The following is a 17,736-nucleotide window of genomic DNA, read 5'->3' on the forward strand; positions in this document are numbered from 1 at the left end:
CTTCACGAAGGAAGACACAACGAATAACCTTCCGGAAATACTAGGGGACCGAGGATCTAGCGAGGAGGAACTGAAGGAAATCTTTATTAGTCAGGAAATTGTGTTAGAGAAATTGATGGGATTAAAGGCCGATAAATCCCCAGGGCTTGATAGGCTGCATCCCAGAATAGTTAAGGAAGTGGTCTTAGAAATAGTGGATGCATTGGTGATCATTTTCCAACAGTCTATCGACTCTGGATCAGTTCCTATGGACTGGAGGGTAGCTAATGTAACACACTTTTTAAAAAAGGAAGGAGAGAAAACAGGGAATTATAGTCGGACATCGGTAGTGGGGAAAATGTTGGAATCAATTATTAAAGATGAAATAGCAGCGCATTCAGAAAGCACTGACAGGATCGGTTCATGTCAGCATGGATTTATGAAAGGGAAATCATGTTTGACAAATCTTCTAAAATTCTGAGGATATAACGAGTAGAGTGGACAAAGAAGAACCAGTGGATGTGGTGTATTTGGACTTTCAAAAAGCTTTTGACAAGGTCCCACACAAAAGAGATTGTTGTGCAAAATTAAAGCACATGGTATTGGGGGTAATGTACTGACGTGAATAGAGAACTGGTTGGCAGACAGGAAGCAGAGAGTCGGGATAAACAGGTCTTTTTCAGAATGGCAGGCAGTGACTAGTGGGGTGCCGCAGGGCTCAGTGCTGGGACCCCAGCTATTTACAATATATGTCAATAATTTAGATGAAGGAATTGAGTGTAATATCTCCAAGTTTGCAGATGACACTAAGCTGGGTGGTGGTGAGAGCTGTGAGTAGGATGCGAAGAGGCTGCAGGGTGACTTGGATAGGTTAGGCGAGTGGGCAAATGCATGGCAGATGCAGTATAATGTGGATAAATGTGAGGTTATCCACTTTGGTGGCAAAAACACAAAGGCAGAATATTATCTGAATGGTGGCAGATTAGGAAAAGGGGAGGTGCAACGAGACCTGGGTGTCATGGTGCATCAGTCATTGAAAGTTGATTGCAGGCAGTGAAGGCAGCAAATGGTATGTTGGCCTTCATAGCTAGGAGATTTGAGAATAGGAGCAGGGAGGTCTTACTGCAGTTGTACAGGGCCTTGGTGAGGCCTCACCTGGAATAGTGTGTTCAGTTTTGGTCTCCTAATCTGAGGAAGGACGTTCTTGCTATTGAGGGAGTGCAGCGGAGGTTCACCAGACTGATTCCCAGGATGGCAGGACTGACATATGAGGAGAGACTGGATCGACTGGGCCTGTATTCACTGGAGTTTAGAAGAATGAGAGGGGATCTCATAGAAACATATAAAATTCTGATGGGACTGGACAGGATAGATGCAGGAAGAATGTACCCGATATTGGGGAAGTCCAGAACCAGGGGTCACAGTCTAAGGATAAGGGGTAAGCCATTTAGGACCGAGATAAGGAGAAACTTCTTCATTCAGAGAGTTGTGAACCTGTGGAATTCTCTACCGCAGAGAGTTGTTAATGCCAGTTTGTTAGATATATTCAAGAGGGAGTTAGATATGGCCCTTATGGCTAAAGGGATCAAGGGGTATGGAGAGAAAGCAAGAAAGGAGCATTGAGGTGAATGATCAGCCATGATCTTATTGAATGGTGGTGCAGTCTCGAAGTGTTGAATGGCCTACTCCTGCACCTATTTTCTATGTTTCTATTTGGTCCCTCAAGCCTGCTCCGCCATTCAATAAGATCATGGCTGATCTGATCCTAGCCTCAACTCCACTTCCCTGCCTGCTTCCCATAACCCTCGACTCCCTTATCGTTCAAAAATCTGTATCTCCACCTTAAATATATTCAATGACCCAGCTTCCACAGCTTTCTGGGGTACAGAATTCCAAAGATTCACAACCCTCAGAAGAAATTTCTCCTCAGTTCAGTTTTAAATCCCCTCAGAATCTTATCTGTTTCAATAAGAACACCTCGCAGTCTTCTAAACTCCAACCTGCTCAACCTTTCTTCATATGACAATCCCTTCATCTCAGGAATCAACCTTGTGAACCTTCTCTGAACTGCCTCCAATGCAAGTATATCCCTCCTTAAATAAGGAGACCAAAACTGTACTCAGTACTGCAGGTGTGGTCTTACCAACACCCTGTACAGTTGTAGCAGGACTTGCCTACTTTTATACTCCATCTCCCCTTGCAATGAGGGCCAACATTCTATTTGCCTTCCTAATTATTTGCTGTACCAACATGCTAACTTTTTGTGTTTCACGTACAAGGACTCCCAGATCCCTCTGCACTGCTGCATTTTGTAATCTCTCCCTATTTAAATAATAATTTGCTTTTTTATGTTTCCACATTATACTCCATCTGCCAAGTTTTTGCACACTCACTTAGCCTATCCCTTTGCAGATTATTTGCATCCTCCTCACAATTTGCTTTGTATCATCAGCAAATTTGGCTACATTACACTCGGTCCCTTCAGCCAAGTCATTAACATAGATTGTAAATTGTTGAGGCCCCAGCACTGATCCCTGTGGCACCCCACTAGTTACAGTTTGCCAACCTGATAATGATCCATTTATCCCGACTCTCTTTTCTGTTAGTTAGCCAATCCTCCAGGACTCCGAGGGACTGCCTATGATGATGATATCCATGCTAATTTTTTACCCCCAACCCAGTGAACTCTTATCTTGTGCACTGTCCTGTTATGTGGCACCTTAAGTGCTTTCTGGAAATCCAAATACACAACATCTACTGGTTCCCCTTTATCCACCCAGATCATTACATCCTCAAAGAACTCCAGCAAATTTGTCAAACATTATTTCTCTTTCATAAAACCACGCGGACTCTGATTGGCCGCATTATGATTTTCTAAATGTTCTGCTACTACTTTCTTAATGATGGACTCCTGCATTTTCCCAATGACAGATGTTAGACTAACTGGTCTTTGGCTTCCTGTTTTCTGTCTCCCTCTTTTCTGAAATAGAGGCGTCACATTTGCATTTTTCCAGACACCGACTCCATGACTCTCCCTGCCCATTGCTTGAGGGTGAACCAGACTGTTCACAGCCTTGGTGTCATACATGACCCAGAGATGAACTTTCAACCACACATCTATGCCATCTCTAAGACTGCCTATTTCCACCTCTGGAACATCGTTCAATTCTGCCCCTGCCTCAGCTTATCTGCTGCTGAAACCCTCGTTCATGCTTTAGTTATCTCTAGACTTGCCTATTCCGCTGCCCGTACCCTAACTTGCACCAAGTCCCGTTCACCTATCACCACTGTACTTGCTGACCTACATTGACTCTCGGTTAAGCAACGCTTCAATTGTAAATTCTCATCCGTGTTTTCAATCCCTTCTTGGCCTCACCCTCCCCATCTCTAATTTCCTTCAGCCCCACAAACCTCATATCTGCATTGCTCTAATTCTAATCTCTTAAGCATCTTGGGTTAAGGCAGCAGAAAGCTGGGTCGCCAATGATGGAGCAATTACAATCAGGGATACGCAAGAAGCCAGAATTGGAAGAGCGCAGTGATCACAAAGGCTTGTGGGGCTGGGAGGAGGTGAGGCCATTGAGTGATTTGAAAACAAGGGTGAGGATTTTAAAATTGAGACATTGTCAGACCGGGAGCTGGTTTAGATCAGCAACCACAGTGGTGGTAGGTGAACAAGACTTGGCGTGAGTTAAGATACGGGCAGCAGAATTTTGAATGAGCACAAGTTTTTTTTGTCGGGTGGAAGATAGGAGGCCGGCCAGGAGTGCATTGGAATAGTCAAGTCTAGGGTAACAAAAGTATGGATGAGGGTTTCAGCAGCAGATGAGCTGAGGGAGATAGGGCAATGTTACAAGGTGAAAGTCGGCAGTCTTGGTGATGGAGCGGATATGTTGTCGGAAGCTCATCTTGGGATCAAACAATACCAAGGTTGTCAAATACAACATCAGCGGTGCCTTTACGGATTGCCGGTTAAGCCACTGGAAAAACGAGTTGGAGCTTGCACAGCACATGTTCAATCTAGTTTTTCACACATTTTGCAGAATGGCCATGAAATAAAGGCAGGAGCCTTATTTGCATATTTAAATTAATCCAATACTGATTTCAAGCAGTCACAGGCGATGCCTAAAATCAGCAAGCACCAAAATGCACTGTAGATTAAGTGCAGGACCTTGCACCCAGAAAGTGGTGTATATTGCACTCATTCTATGCCCAAAAAACTGGCAAACATATACTAATTTCAACCCCAGTGTATCCAAATAACTTTTGCTGAAAGAGGCCTGCGGCAAGCATCAGGTCAAATTAGACACCACGTAAACTGAGTTTGACACCCCTGCTTTGCATGAAAACAGACAAGGAATGATTTAAAAAAACAGTAAACACTAGAAATACCCAGCAAACCCACCAGAATCTGGAGGGGGAGAAAAACACGTTTGCATTTTAGGTCAACCCCTTGATTTTGTGTCCCCAGCATGTGTTTATCCCTGTCCATTTTTACAACACCATGACTCCTCCCTGGAGAAGTGCAGTCAGAGGACAGTTACCCTCCAGTACCTCACCCGAGCAGCCATCATCATGGAGGTGATTGAGCCACAGCAGGCAAGCCCAAGCCGGTCCTTGGCAGCGTTTAAAGCAGGACACTTTCAGTTGAATGAGGGCCTCTGGGCTAATTCTTCCCACCACCCCTCCCTAAATCCTTGAACTCGGAATTCACCAGCTTGGATCAGTTAACTCAGCACAGGCCAGGGATGGGCCTGGGATTTTCCTGGGCTGCAGGGTGGGGGCTCAGCGATTGACTGCATTATCCACTCAAGGCCAGCATTGGGGAGCTTGAGTCGGTTACAGGAGCGAGCTGCCAGCCGGTCCAGGAGGCGGCAGCCACCGAGTGGCGCCCAGGGGAGTCAAACACCGTCAACCAAACACACGGAGGGACAGGCCTCAATTATCACCGTTCATCGCAGGAGCCCCGATCTGGGTCTCAGCGGCCTCCGGGCCAGAGTCGAGTCAAGGCCACCCTCCTAAAGGTTACTTACTTCTTTACCTCAGAATGAAGGGCTTTAGGCGGCCCTGACCGAGACTCGCGGCACTATCTCCCCCAGGCGACGGCTGTCCGCTCACCGGCCGTTGCTCTCGCGCCGCTCTTGTGTTGTCTTTTCCAAAACTCGCGCCATCTGCTGGTGACATCATGGCGCAAGCGCGTGCAACGTCATTAGGAACATGCGCGCACACGACAGCCCGCACTACACGCGCACAAGCACGCGCCCAGTGTGTGAGCTATCTCCTCGCTCCCGCGTGAAGAAGATTGGGAGAAAGGAATGACGTTTCATTGACCACGTCGCCTTTCACACATCGCTATTTGCCTTAGCAAATTCGGCAGACAATTTGGACAAAGCAGTCCCCCCAACAAAGAGCAAATTAGATAAATGACCAGCTAATATGTTTTGATGACATCGCCCCCATCTCCAACCTCCCCTTCCTCTCCAAAATTCTTGAACGTGTTGTCGCCTCCCAAATTCGTGCACATCTTTCCCAGAACTCCATGTTTGAATCCCTTCAATCTGGTTTCCGCCCCTGCCACAGTACCGAAACGGCTCTCGTCAAAGTCACAAATGACATCCTTTGTGACTGTGACAAAGGCAAACTTTTCCTCCTGGACCTGCCTGCAGCCTTTGACACAGTTGACCACTCCATCCTCCTCCAATGCCTCTCTACCATCGTCCACCTGGGTGCGACTGCACTCGCCAGGTTCCATTCCTAACTAATCAGAGGCAGAAAATCTCATGTAATGGCTTCTCTTTCCACTCCCACATTGTTACCTTTGGTATCCTCCAAGGATTTAGCCTTGGCCCCCTTCTATTTCTCATTTATATGCTGCCCCTTGGCAATATTATCCAAAAACAGAGTCAGTTTCCACATGTATGTTGACGACACCCAGCTGTACCTCTCCACCACGCCAAGGTCTCTAAATTGTCAGACTGCTTGTCCGACATCCAATACTGGATGAGCAGAAATTTTTTCCAATTAAATGTTGGGAAGACTGAAGCCATTGTCTTCGGTCCCCGCCATAGACTGCAATCCCTAGCCATTGACTCCATCCCTCTCCCTAGCATCTATCTGAGGCTAAACCAAATCGTTCAAAACCTAGGAGTCATATTTAACCCTTCTAGCCTGCACCGCCATTCAATGAGTTCATGGCTGAACATGCAACTTCAGTACCCCATTCCTGCTTTCTTGACATACCCCTTGATCCCCCTAGTAGTAAGGACTACATCTAACTCCTTTTTGAATATATTTAGTGAATTGGCTTCAACAACTTTCTGTGGTAGAGAATTCCACAGGTTCACCACTCTCTGGGTGAAGAAGTTTCTCCTCATCTCGGTCCTAAATGGCTTACTCCTTATCCTTAGACTGTGACCCCTGGTTCTGGACTTCCCCAACATTGGGAACATTCTTCCTGCATCTAACCTGTCTAAAACCGTCAGAATTTTAAACATTTCTATGAGATCCCCTCTCATTCTTCTGAACTCCAGTGAATACAAGCCCAGTTGATCCAGTCTTTCTTGATATGTCAGTCCCGCCATCCCGGGAATCAGTCTGGTGAACCTTCGCTGCACTCCCTCAATAGCAAGAATGTCCTTCCTCAAGTTAGGAGACCAAAACTGTACACAATACTCCAGGTGTGGCCTCACCAAGGCCTTATACAACTGTAGTAACACCTCCCTGCCCCTGTACTCAAATCCCCTCGCTATGAAGGCCAACATGCCATTTGCTTTTTTAACCACCTGCTGTACCTGCATGCCAACCTTCAATGACTGATGTACCATGACACCCAGGTCTCGATGCACCTCCCCTTTACCTAATCTGTCACCATTCAGATAATAGTCTATCTCTCTGTTTTTACCACCAAAGTGGATAACCTCACATTTATCCACATTATACTTCATCTGCCATGCATTTGCCCCCTCACCGAACCTATCCAAGTCACTCTGCAGCCTCATAGCATCCTCCTCGCAGCTCACACTGCCACCCAACTTAGTGTCATCCGCAAATTTGGAGATACTACATTTAATCCCCTCGTCCAAATCATTAATGAACAATGTAAACAGCTGGGACCCCAGCACAGAACCTTGCGGTACTCCACTAGTCACTGCCTGCCATTCTGAAAAGTACCCATTTACTTCTACTCTTTGCTTCCTGTCTGCCAACCAGTTCTCAATCCACGTCAGCACACTACCCCCAATCCCATGTGCTTTAACTTTGCACATTAATCTCTTGTGTGGGACCTTGTCAAAAGCCTTCTGAAAGTCCAAATACACCACATCAACTGGTTCCTCCTTGTCCACTCTACTGGAAACATCCTCAAAAAATTCCAGAAGATTTGTCAAGCATGATTTCCCTTTCACAAATCCATGCTGACTTGGACCTATCATGTCACCTCTTTCCAAATGCGCTGCTATGACATCTTTAGTAATTGATTCCATCATTTTACCCACTACCGATGTCAGGCTGACCGGTCTATAATTCTTTGTTTTCTCTCTCCCTCCTTTTTTAAAAAGTGGGGTTGCATTGGCTACCCTCCACTCCATAGGAACTGATCCAGAGTCTATGGAATGTTGGAAAATGACTGTCAATGCATCTGATATTTCCAAGGCCACCTCCTTAAGTACTCTGGGATGCAGTCCATCAGGCCCTGGGGATTTATCAGCCTTCAATCCCATCAATTTCCCCAACACAATTTCCCGACTAATAAAGATTTCCCTCAGTTCCTCCTTTTTACTCGACCCTCTAACCCCTTTTATATCCGGAAGGTTATTTGTGTCCTTCTTAGTGAATACCGAACCAAAGTACTTGTTCAATTGGTCTGCCATTTCTTTGTTCCCAGTTATGACTTCCCCTGATTCTGACTGCAGGGGACCTACGTTTGTCTTTACTAATCTTTTTCTCTTTACATATCTATAGAAGCTTTTGCAGTCCGTCTTAATGTTCCCTGCAAGCTTCCTCTCGTACTCTATTTTCCCTGCCCTAATCAAACCCTTTGTCCTCCTCTGCCGAGTTCTAAATTTCTCCCAGTGCCCAGGTTCGCTGCTATTTCTGGCCAATTTGTATGCCACTTCCTTGGCTTTAATACTATCACTGATTTCCCTTGATAGCCATGGTTGAGCCACCTTCTCTTTTTTATTTTTATGCCAGACAGGGATATACAATTGTTGTAGTTCATCCATGCGGTCTCTAAATGTCTGCCATTGTCCATCCACTGTCAACCCCTTAAGTATCATTCGCCAATCTATCCTAGCCAATTCACGCCTCATACCTTCAAAGTTACCCTTCTTTAAGTTCTGGACCATGGTCTCTGAATTAACTGTTTCATTCTCCATCCTAATGAAGAATTCCACCATATTATGGGCACTCTTCCCCAAGGGGCCTCGCACAACGAGATTGCTAATTAATCCTCTCTCATTACACAACACCCAGTCTAAGATGGCCTCTCCCCTCGTTGGTTCCTCGACATATTGGTCTAGAAAACCATCCCTTATGCACTCCAGGAAATCCTCCTCCACCATATTGTTTCCAGTTTGGTTAGCCCAATCTATATGCATATTAAAGTCACCCATGATAACTGCTGCACCTTTATTGCATGCACCCCTAATTTCCTGTTTGATGCCCTCCCCAACATCACTACTACTGTTTGGAGGTCTGTACACAACTCCCACTAGCGTTTTCTGCCCCTTGGTATTCCGTAGCTCTCACCATACCGATTCCACATCATCCAGGCTAATGTCCCTCCTTACTATTGCATTAATTTCCTCTTTAACCAGCAACGCCACCCCGCCTCATTTTCCTTTCTGTCTATCCTTCCTAAATGTTGAATACCCTTGGATGTTGAGTTGCCAGCCTTGGTCACCCTGGAGCCATGTCTCCGTGATGCCAACCACATCGTATCCGTTAACTGCTATCTGCACAGTTAATTCGTCCACCTTATTCCGAATACTCCTCGCATTGAGGCACAGAGCCTTCAGGCTTGCCTTTTTAACACACTTTGACCCTTTAGAATTTTGCTGCAAAGTGGCCCTTTTTGTTTTTTGCCTTGGGTTTCTCTGCCCTCCACTTTTACTCATCTCCTTTCTGTCTTTTGCTTCTGTCTCCATTTTGTTTCCCTCTGTCTCCCTGCATTGGTTCCCATCCCCCTGCCATATTAGTTTAAATCCTCCCCAACATTACTAGCAAACACTCCTCCTAGGACATTGGTTCCGGTCCTGCCTCGGTTTGTACTGGTCCCACCTCCCCCAGAACCAGTTCTAATGCCCCAGGAATTTGAATCCCTCCCTGCTACACCACTGCTCAAGCCACATATTCATCTGCACTATCCTGCGATTCCTACTCTGACTAGCACGTGGCACTGGTAGCAATCCCGAGATTACTACTTTTGTGGTCCTACTTTTTAATTTAGCTCCTAGCTCCTTAAATTCGTCTCGTAGGACCTCATCCCGTTTTTTTACCTATATCGTTGGGACCAATGTGCACCACGACAACTGGCTGTTCACCCTCCCTTTTCAGAATGTTCTGCACCCGCTCCGAGACATCCTTGACCCTTGCACCAGGGAAGCAACATACCATCCTGGAGTCTCGGTTGCGGCCGCAGAAACGCCTATCTATTCCCCTTACAATTGAATCCCCTATCACTATCGCTCTCCCACTCTTTTTCCTGCCCTCCTGTGCAGCAGAGCCAGCCACGGTGCCATGAACTTGGCTGCTGCTGCCCTCCCCTGATGAGTCATCCCCCTCAACAGTACTCAAAGCGGTGTATCTGTTTTGCCGGAGGATGACCGCAGGGGACCCCTGCACTACCTTCCTTGCACTGCTCTTCCTGTTGGTCTTCCATTCCCTATCTGGCTGTGGATCCTTTACCTGCGGTAAGACCAACTCACTAAACGTGCCATTCACGTAATTCTCAGCATCGTGGATGCTCCAGAGTGAATCCACCTTCAGCTCCAATTCCGCAACGCGGTCTGTCAGGAGCTGGAGGCGGATACACTTCCCGCACACGTAGTGTCCGAGCTCTCCTGCCATGACTTAACCCTTAGATTAACTTAAATTGGCAACAACAGTGCTACAAGTTACTCACTGATATAGAAGAGAAAAAAGAAAAACTACTTACCAGTCACCAGTCTATCACTTACCCCCTTGGCTGTGACGTCACCTTTCTATTTCTTTCTACTTCTTTTTTGCCTTCTCCCTGTAGCTGCACAAGCCACACCTCAGCGACGCACCTCCCAACTCTCTCCACGCACCTGGAACTCCCGAGCCTCCTCCGACGCGTTGGGTCTTTTTATAGGCCTCAGCGACGCACCTCCCGACTCTCTACGCACCTGGAACTCCCAAGCCTCCTCCGACGCGTTGGGCCTTTTTATAGGCCTCAGCGACGCACCTCCCAACTCTCTCCATGCACCTGGAACTCCCGAGCCTCCTCCGACGCGTTGGGTCTTTTTATAGGCCTCAGCGACGCACCTCCCAACTCTCTCCATGCACCTGGAACTCCCGAGCTTCCGGCCACATGTTCGCGGCATAACTAAAACCGCCTATTTCCACCTCCGTAACATTTCCCGCCTCTACCCTACCTCAGCTCCACTGTTGCTGAAACCCTTATCCATGCCTTTGTTACCTCTAGACTTGACTACTCCAATGCACTCCTGGCTGGCCTCCCACATTCTACCCTACATAAACTTGAGGTCATCCAAAATTCGACAGCCCGTGTCCTAACTCACACCAAGTCCCGCTCACCCATCATCCCTGTGCTCGCTGACCTACATTGGCTCCTGGTTAAGCAACGCCTCGATTTCAAAATTCTCATCCTTGTTTACAAATCCCTCCATGGCCTCGCCCCTCTCTATCTCTGTAATCTCAACCCCACAACCCCACAAGATGTCTGTGTTCCTCAAATTCTGCCCTCTTGAGCATCCCTGATTATAACTGCTCAACCATGGATTGGGGCGGAACAAAAACTTCAAGATCGGTAAGTGTGCTTACTTTTTGGTTGGAGGGCAATTTTGGCCCCATAGTGTCAGCTGTGGCTCAGTGGTTAGCATTCTCGCCTCTGAGTCAGAAGGTTGTGGGTTCAAAGTCCCATTCCAGAAACTTGAGCACAAAAATCTAGGCTGACACCCCAATGCAACGCTGAGGGAGGTGCTTCCTTTTGGATGAGACGTTAAATTTGTCTGCTTAGGTGGATGTAAAAGATCCCCTGGCACTATTTCAAAGAAGAGCAGGGGAGTTATTCCTGGTGTCCTGACCAATATTTATCCCTCAATCAACATAACAAAAACAGATTATCGCATTGCTGTTTGTGGGAGCTTGCTGTGCGCAATTGACTGCTGCATTTCCTACATTACAACAGTGACTATTCTTCAAAAATACTTCATTGGCTGCAAAGTGCTTTGGGAGGCCCTGAGGTTGTGAAAGGCACCATATAAATTCAAGTCTTTCTTTCATAAATATGCACAGCTTAATTTAATGCAAGATTTAAAAAAAAATAATTTTAACATATTGAACAGACACTGTTCCAGGCAGAATGACCTGTAATTCTTCATTGTATCATTAATGCAGCCCCATTAATGTTGGGCTCCCTCATGTAAAATGTTTTGTTTCTTTCAAGAAGTCCATAATGATTTGACGGTTCCCAGGGAGGCCCAAGTAATGACCATGGAATGTTCAACTAGTTCATGGATCCTATTATTGATCAATCATCCACAGCTGATTTGCAGCCAAAACAATTGTGACAGGTTGTATGAGAAATCGGTAAAACTGTAAAAGTAGAACTTTGGAGATTACAGTACCCCATATCACCATTACCTCCCCAAAGGTTTGTTTGTGATCCCCAAGTTGCTTTGGGATTCAGTAAGAGACCCCAAGATTAGCAGTGTCATTATTTTGGAACATGCAGTGGTTTCCTTCCATCTAGTCCTAAGGGAAACTGCTAAGAAGTGGCCATCTGCTAGTTCAATTCCAATTTGTTTTTATTCATTCATGGAATGTGGGAATCGTTGGCAAGGCCACCATTTATTGCCCATCCCTAACTTCCCTTGAGAAGGTGGTGGTGAGCTGCTGTCTCGAACCACTGCAGTCCTTGTGGTGAAGGTACTCCCGCAGTGCTGTTAGGTAGGGAGTTCCAGGATTTTGACCTGGAAGCGAGTGAGCAGGCTTGCTGCGAGCCATGAGGCAGGAACTGGGTGCGGCTGCCACATGTCCCATAAGGCCAGCCCCGCGCGGTACTCACTGTTTTGTGGACCCACTGGAAAGTCTCTGCAGACCCCCAGGGATCCACAGACCCCAGTTTGAGAACCTGTGTTCTGAGTTATGGAAAGAAGATTGGTAGTAGTTCGGTTGAAAATGATGGAAGCAATTATAGGTATCCGTATTAGCAAATCATTGGTTGGGAAAAGGCTCTTGGTCAGATTTGACAAATGTGAGCCCTTTATTTTTGGGTGCTTTACAATAATGAATAAGGGAAAGATAACAGCTGCTTTCATAAAGCTTATCAACAAGTTATTAAGAGGATTCATGCAAATTAGTAATTATAGAACACTCTACAATGTAAAATACTCACCAAAATCCTGCACAGTAGGTTGATCAGTCATTTTTAAAATTGTTTACCAAACCAGATGGATTTAGTGATGGCAAATGTTGTCATCAGACAACATGAGGAGGTTTTCTAGTTTGATACATAATATTGACAAGGTTGATATCCTGCAACACCAATGCTTGTGGACATGAAGAAGACTTTCAATTGAGTTAAAAGTCAATATATAAGCTCCACAGTCCATTAGTTTAACCTTGGATTGATGTTCAACTATCTTAGTTGTGCACTTTAAACAAATACCCCCTGCAAGGGGGGTCACACTCCTAAATAATTATTTTTTTCCAGTGCCCTTTTTTGGGGGGGCGGGTTTAGGGCACCAAAATGAGAAATTATACCCTGGCTAAAAGCGAGGGCACTAAAACCAGCAAATTAAACAAATTAAACTTTAGACATAAAATCAAATTAAAATTTGGTTGCCGGGGGTGATGATGCACTCCAGTCCTTTCGGCGCCCACCTCTTGCGGAAGGCCGCGAGTATACCGGTGAACATCGCGTGCTCCATCTCCAGGGACACCCAAGCTCGGATGTAATTGCGGAAGAGAGGCAGGCAGTCGGGTTGAACGACCCCCTCCACCGCCCGCTGCCTGGACCAGCTGATGGCCCCCTTGGCCATGCCCAGGAGTAGTCCTATGAGGAGGCCTTCCAACCTGCCCGCTCCCCTCCTCACAGGGTGCCCAAAGATCAGGAGCGTGGGACTGAAGTGGAACCAGAATTTGGATTGATGTTCATCCTCTATGTAGACCCTCAGCTGCTGTGATTCATCACAGATGATTATCTCTTTCAGCTACAGAAAAGTACTTTACAGGGCTGCTCCCTGGCTCACCTGTTTTACGTTTATCAAGGTGAAGAATGTCAGTGTTGGTGAATGGAACATTCTTCCATTTCTTGCCCTATGTCTCAATCAAGCACTGCCAGATACCACACAGACGAGATGTTATGATGAATTCTATGAGGCCCTTGAGTGATTCTCAGGACATTGATTATACAAATCATAATTAGGGATTGGAAAATGAGAGTGCACTATGGCAGCCCAACCTTATTTACATAATTGATTTAATGAGACATCTAAACTGTTTTAACTTTTCAATTACTGAAGTTCTATTTTAAATTAACTTATAATTATTCTATACATTACCTGTAATCAATTTTTGTTTCAAGAAAATTGATCTAGATTCTATTATTGTAGAATCCCTATTGTAGTATTCACTATGTAAATTAATTTTTCCCCCCCTCCGTGTCTATTTCCGTGTGCATTTGGCTGCCGCTTCGGACCCGAGTCAGTCACTTCTATTTCAACTTCCTCCTGCTTTTTCTTTTCTCTTTATCCTTCTCTGACCAGTCCCTCTGTCGTCATGCCGCCTTTCATCTCTCCTCTCTCGGATACTCTGTCCTCCCAGATCCCTACCCCAACTTTTCATTACTCTTTGACCTTCCTACTCTCCTGCTGCCATCCCAGGATCGACTCCTTTTTAGACAAGCCTGCAGCTTCCCTCTGTGCCTCTCTTGACATTCTCCGAAGGGCCCACCATAGCACTCGTCACTATCTCCTCACGAGCAGCAACCCCAATCCTACTCTCTCACCAAGCTTGCCCGGGGGGTAGGCTAACCTTCTAACCTTGCCAATCTCCTCCCCGTCTAACTCATCCTTCCAAGCGATGACCCTGTGTATGCTGGCAGTGGATCAGCCATTACCGATCCTCTCCAGATCTCCTTGAAGAATGTCTGTTCACTTGCGAACAAGGCCTTTGCAATCCATGACCTTATTGTGGATGATTGCATCGACATCATGACCATGAGAGACACTTGGCTGAGGGATGATGACACATTATCTTTAAACGAAGCCTCCCCGCCTGGCTATACCCTCCACCACTTACCCCACCCAGACCGCCGTGGTGGCGGTGTGGCTCTCATCACCAAATCATACCTTGGTCTATCCCCCGACACTTTCTCCTCCTTTGAACATCTCACCTTATTCCACCCCTCTCACTTATCATTTTAAATTCTCGTTCTCTACCAACCATCCAAATATGATAAAAATGTTATCATGGATATATCCTCACTGCTTTCCTCACTCGGCCTCTGCACCGAGCGACTTCTCATCCTCAATGATTTCAACCTTCATATCAATTCATCATGCTCTTACTCCTCTGAGTTCACTAACCTCCTGTCCTCCTTTAATCTCTCCCTCCATGTGAATTCCTCAACCCATATTCATGGCCCCCGTGACCTTGCCATCTCTCGTGGACTCGCTAATCCTACCATGTCAATTACAGATAAGGCATCTCTGACCATTTCCTTGTATCGCTCTCCACCCACATCCCCCTTCCCCAATCTAAACCTACTTCCTTCTGCATCCATCCCTGGAAAAAACTCTCTCCAAACTCTCTTACAATTGCACTTATCAACTCCAAACTGTCCAGCCTTTGGCCTTCCTTTCACAATGAAATTTTTTGCAGCCACCGATCTGCTCAACCACACCCTCACCACCACCTTTGATGCCCTAGTCCCTTTTAAATCATTACTCTCTCTCACCCTGGCCGTTCCCCCTGGTCCAGCCCTCATCTTCGCTCCCTCAAGTCCAAGGGGCGCAGACTTGAACGGATGTGGCGGACAACTGGTTTAGCCATTTACCGCCAGATCTGGCTCAAACACATAAAGCATTAATGGGTTCTACTCTTGTCTGCAAAAACTGCTCACTATTCCAAGATAGTTCTGGAATGCAAAGATAACACCCGGCTATTATTCTCTACTGCTAACTGTCTTCTTAGACTCTTCTCCCCTTTCTCCACCACACTCACCTCCAACAATGTGTGAGGAGCTCATGGATTTCTTCATCTTAAAGATTGAGACCATCCGATCAGCTGCCTCTGCGAGTTCCCTTCCTTCCCCTAGCCCACCGGGGCCCAACTTCCTCTGAGGCTCCCCCCTGCCCTAGCACTAAATTCACATCCTTCTCTAGTTTCTCTTTGGTCTCCCTCTTCACCTCTCCAAGCTCAAACTGCTCATGAGACCCATTTCCTGCTCCCTTGATCCTATTCCCACTAAACTGCTGACCACCTAACTTCATTTTCTGGCTCCCACGTTAGCCGACATTCTTAATGGTTCTCTCTCCTCTAGTACTGTTCCCCTCTCCTTCAAATCTGCCGTCATCACCCCTCTCAAAAAAACGAACCCTTGATGTGTTTGCTAACCTTCATCTCCAACCTCCCTTTCCTCTTCAAATCCTTGAACATGTTGTCGCCTCCCAAATCCGTGACCATCTTTCCCAGAACTCCATGCTTAAATCCCTTCTGTTATGGATGAATAAAGAGTCTGACCAGATACTGAGAGCTCAAAGTAAAGTGTGACCTTCGTCTTTTATCGCAGGTCTCCAGAGTACCTCTCCAGCCTGTGAGGCTTCCTTAAGTACAGGTGCTTCCAAGATTTTGTGGGATCCCTTGGGACTACAGGGGATGAGCCCTCTGGTGGTTACACAAGGTATTTACAGGTTTACATATATAACAACACTCCTCCCCAAAGTCAAGAGTGTAACTATTTACAATGTGAGTTGATCGGGGCCTTCCTTTCCCTGGTTGATCGTCTCGGTGCAAATGCTGGTTTAGGTGAGTCGTTTGTTGGGCCCTCGCTGGGCTACTGTGCAGCTGGCCTTGCTGGGCTGCCTGGTGTGGTGAGTCCTGCTGGGCTGCTGCCGGTGATGGGTTCTGCTTCGTGGTCAATCGCTGTGTCGGTTGCCACTGATGTGTGTGTTGGGGGGTCAAAAAAGGTAGGTTGTTCTGGATAGTCCATGAAGCTGAGTTTGGTTTGGTCCAAACTCATTTCCTGTAGATGAGTCCATTTGAAAGTTTGACCAGAAACACCCTACTCCCTCCCCTCTTTGGCCACGATAGTGCCGGGAAGCCACTTGGGACCTTGTCCATACTTCAACACAAATACAGGGTCATTAATTTCAATTTCGCATGACACATTTGCGCTATCATGATATGTACTTTGTTGAAGCAGCCTACTCTCTACCTGTTCGTGTAGATCAGGGTGGACTAATGAGAGCCTTGTTTTAAGTGCCCTTTTCATGAGCAGTTCAGCAGGTGGAATCCCAGTGAGCGAGTGGGGTCTCGTGCGGTAACTAAGCAGGACTCGGGATAGGCAAGTCCGCAGTGAGCCTTCAGTTATCCTCTTCAAGCTCTGCTTGATGGTTTGCACTGCTCTCTCTGCCTGACCATTGGATGCTGGTTTGAACATGGCAGATGTAACATGTTTGATCCCATTACAGGTCATGAACTCTTTGAACTCGGCCCTGGTGAAACACAGCCCGTTGTCGCTCACAAGGACATCAGGCAGGCCGTGCGTGGCAAACATGGCCCGCAGGCTTTCAGTGGTGGCAGCGGACGTGCTTGCCGACATTATCTCACATTCAATCCATTTGGAATACGCATCTACAACCACTAGGAACATTTTACCCAAGAACAGGCCTGCATAGTCGACATGGACCATAGACCACGGTTTGGAGGGCCAAGACCATAAACTTAGTGGCGCCTCCCTGGGTGCATTGCTTAACTGTGAGCATGTGTTACATTTGTGCATGCAGGACTCTTAAGTCCGCATCGATACTGGGCCACCACACATGGGATCTGGCTATCGCTTTCATCATTACAATGCCTGGGTGAGTACTGTGGAGATCACTGATGAAAGTGACCCTGCTCTTTTTGGGTACCACTACCCGATTACCCCACAAAAGGCAGTCTGCCTGTATAGACATTTCATCTTTGCACCGCTTTATCTTTTCCTGCATTTCTAATGGGACACTGGACCAGCTCCCGTGAAGCACACAATTTTTTACTAAGGACAGTAAGGGGTCCTGGCTTGTCCAGATTCTAATCTGTCGGGTGGTAATGGGTGATTGCTCACTCTCAAATGCTTCCATTACCATGACTAAATCTACAGGCTGTGCCATTTCCACCCCCGTGGTGGGCAATGGCAGCCTACTGAGAGCATCGTCACAGGTTTCTGTGCTTGGTCTGTGGCGGATTGCGTAGTTGTATGCGGACAACGTGAGCGGCCATCTCTGGATGCGGGCCGATGCATTCGTATTTATCCCTTTACTTTCAGAAAAGAGGGATATCAGCGGC

The 17,736-nt window shown here is 46.6% G+C and overlaps 1 protein-coding gene across 2 annotated transcripts in view; it reads right to left on the reverse strand.

Annotated features, from left to right (window-relative positions):
• rad51 (RAD51 recombinase) overlaps nucleotides 1-5,158 on the reverse strand; it is a 123,402-nt gene extending 118,244 nt beyond the window's left edge. Inside the window, exon 1 of one of the 2 annotated variants that reach the window (XM_070878794.1) lies at nucleotides 5,021-5,158. The gene's annotated coding sequence lies outside the window, so the exon portion shown is untranslated. Of the gene's footprint in view, nucleotides 1-5,012 lie in introns of both variants that reach the window. The other variant, XM_070878793.1, reaches the window with a different exon arrangement.
• Nucleotides 5,159-17,736: the final 12,578 nt, after the last annotated feature.

The sequence above is a fragment of the Pristiophorus japonicus genome, chromosome 4 (assembly GCF_044704955.1).
Source record: "Pristiophorus japonicus isolate sPriJap1 chromosome 4, sPriJap1.hap1, whole genome shotgun sequence".
Classification (NCBI taxonomy): Eukaryota; Metazoa; Chordata; class Chondrichthyes; family Pristiophoridae; genus Pristiophorus; species Pristiophorus japonicus.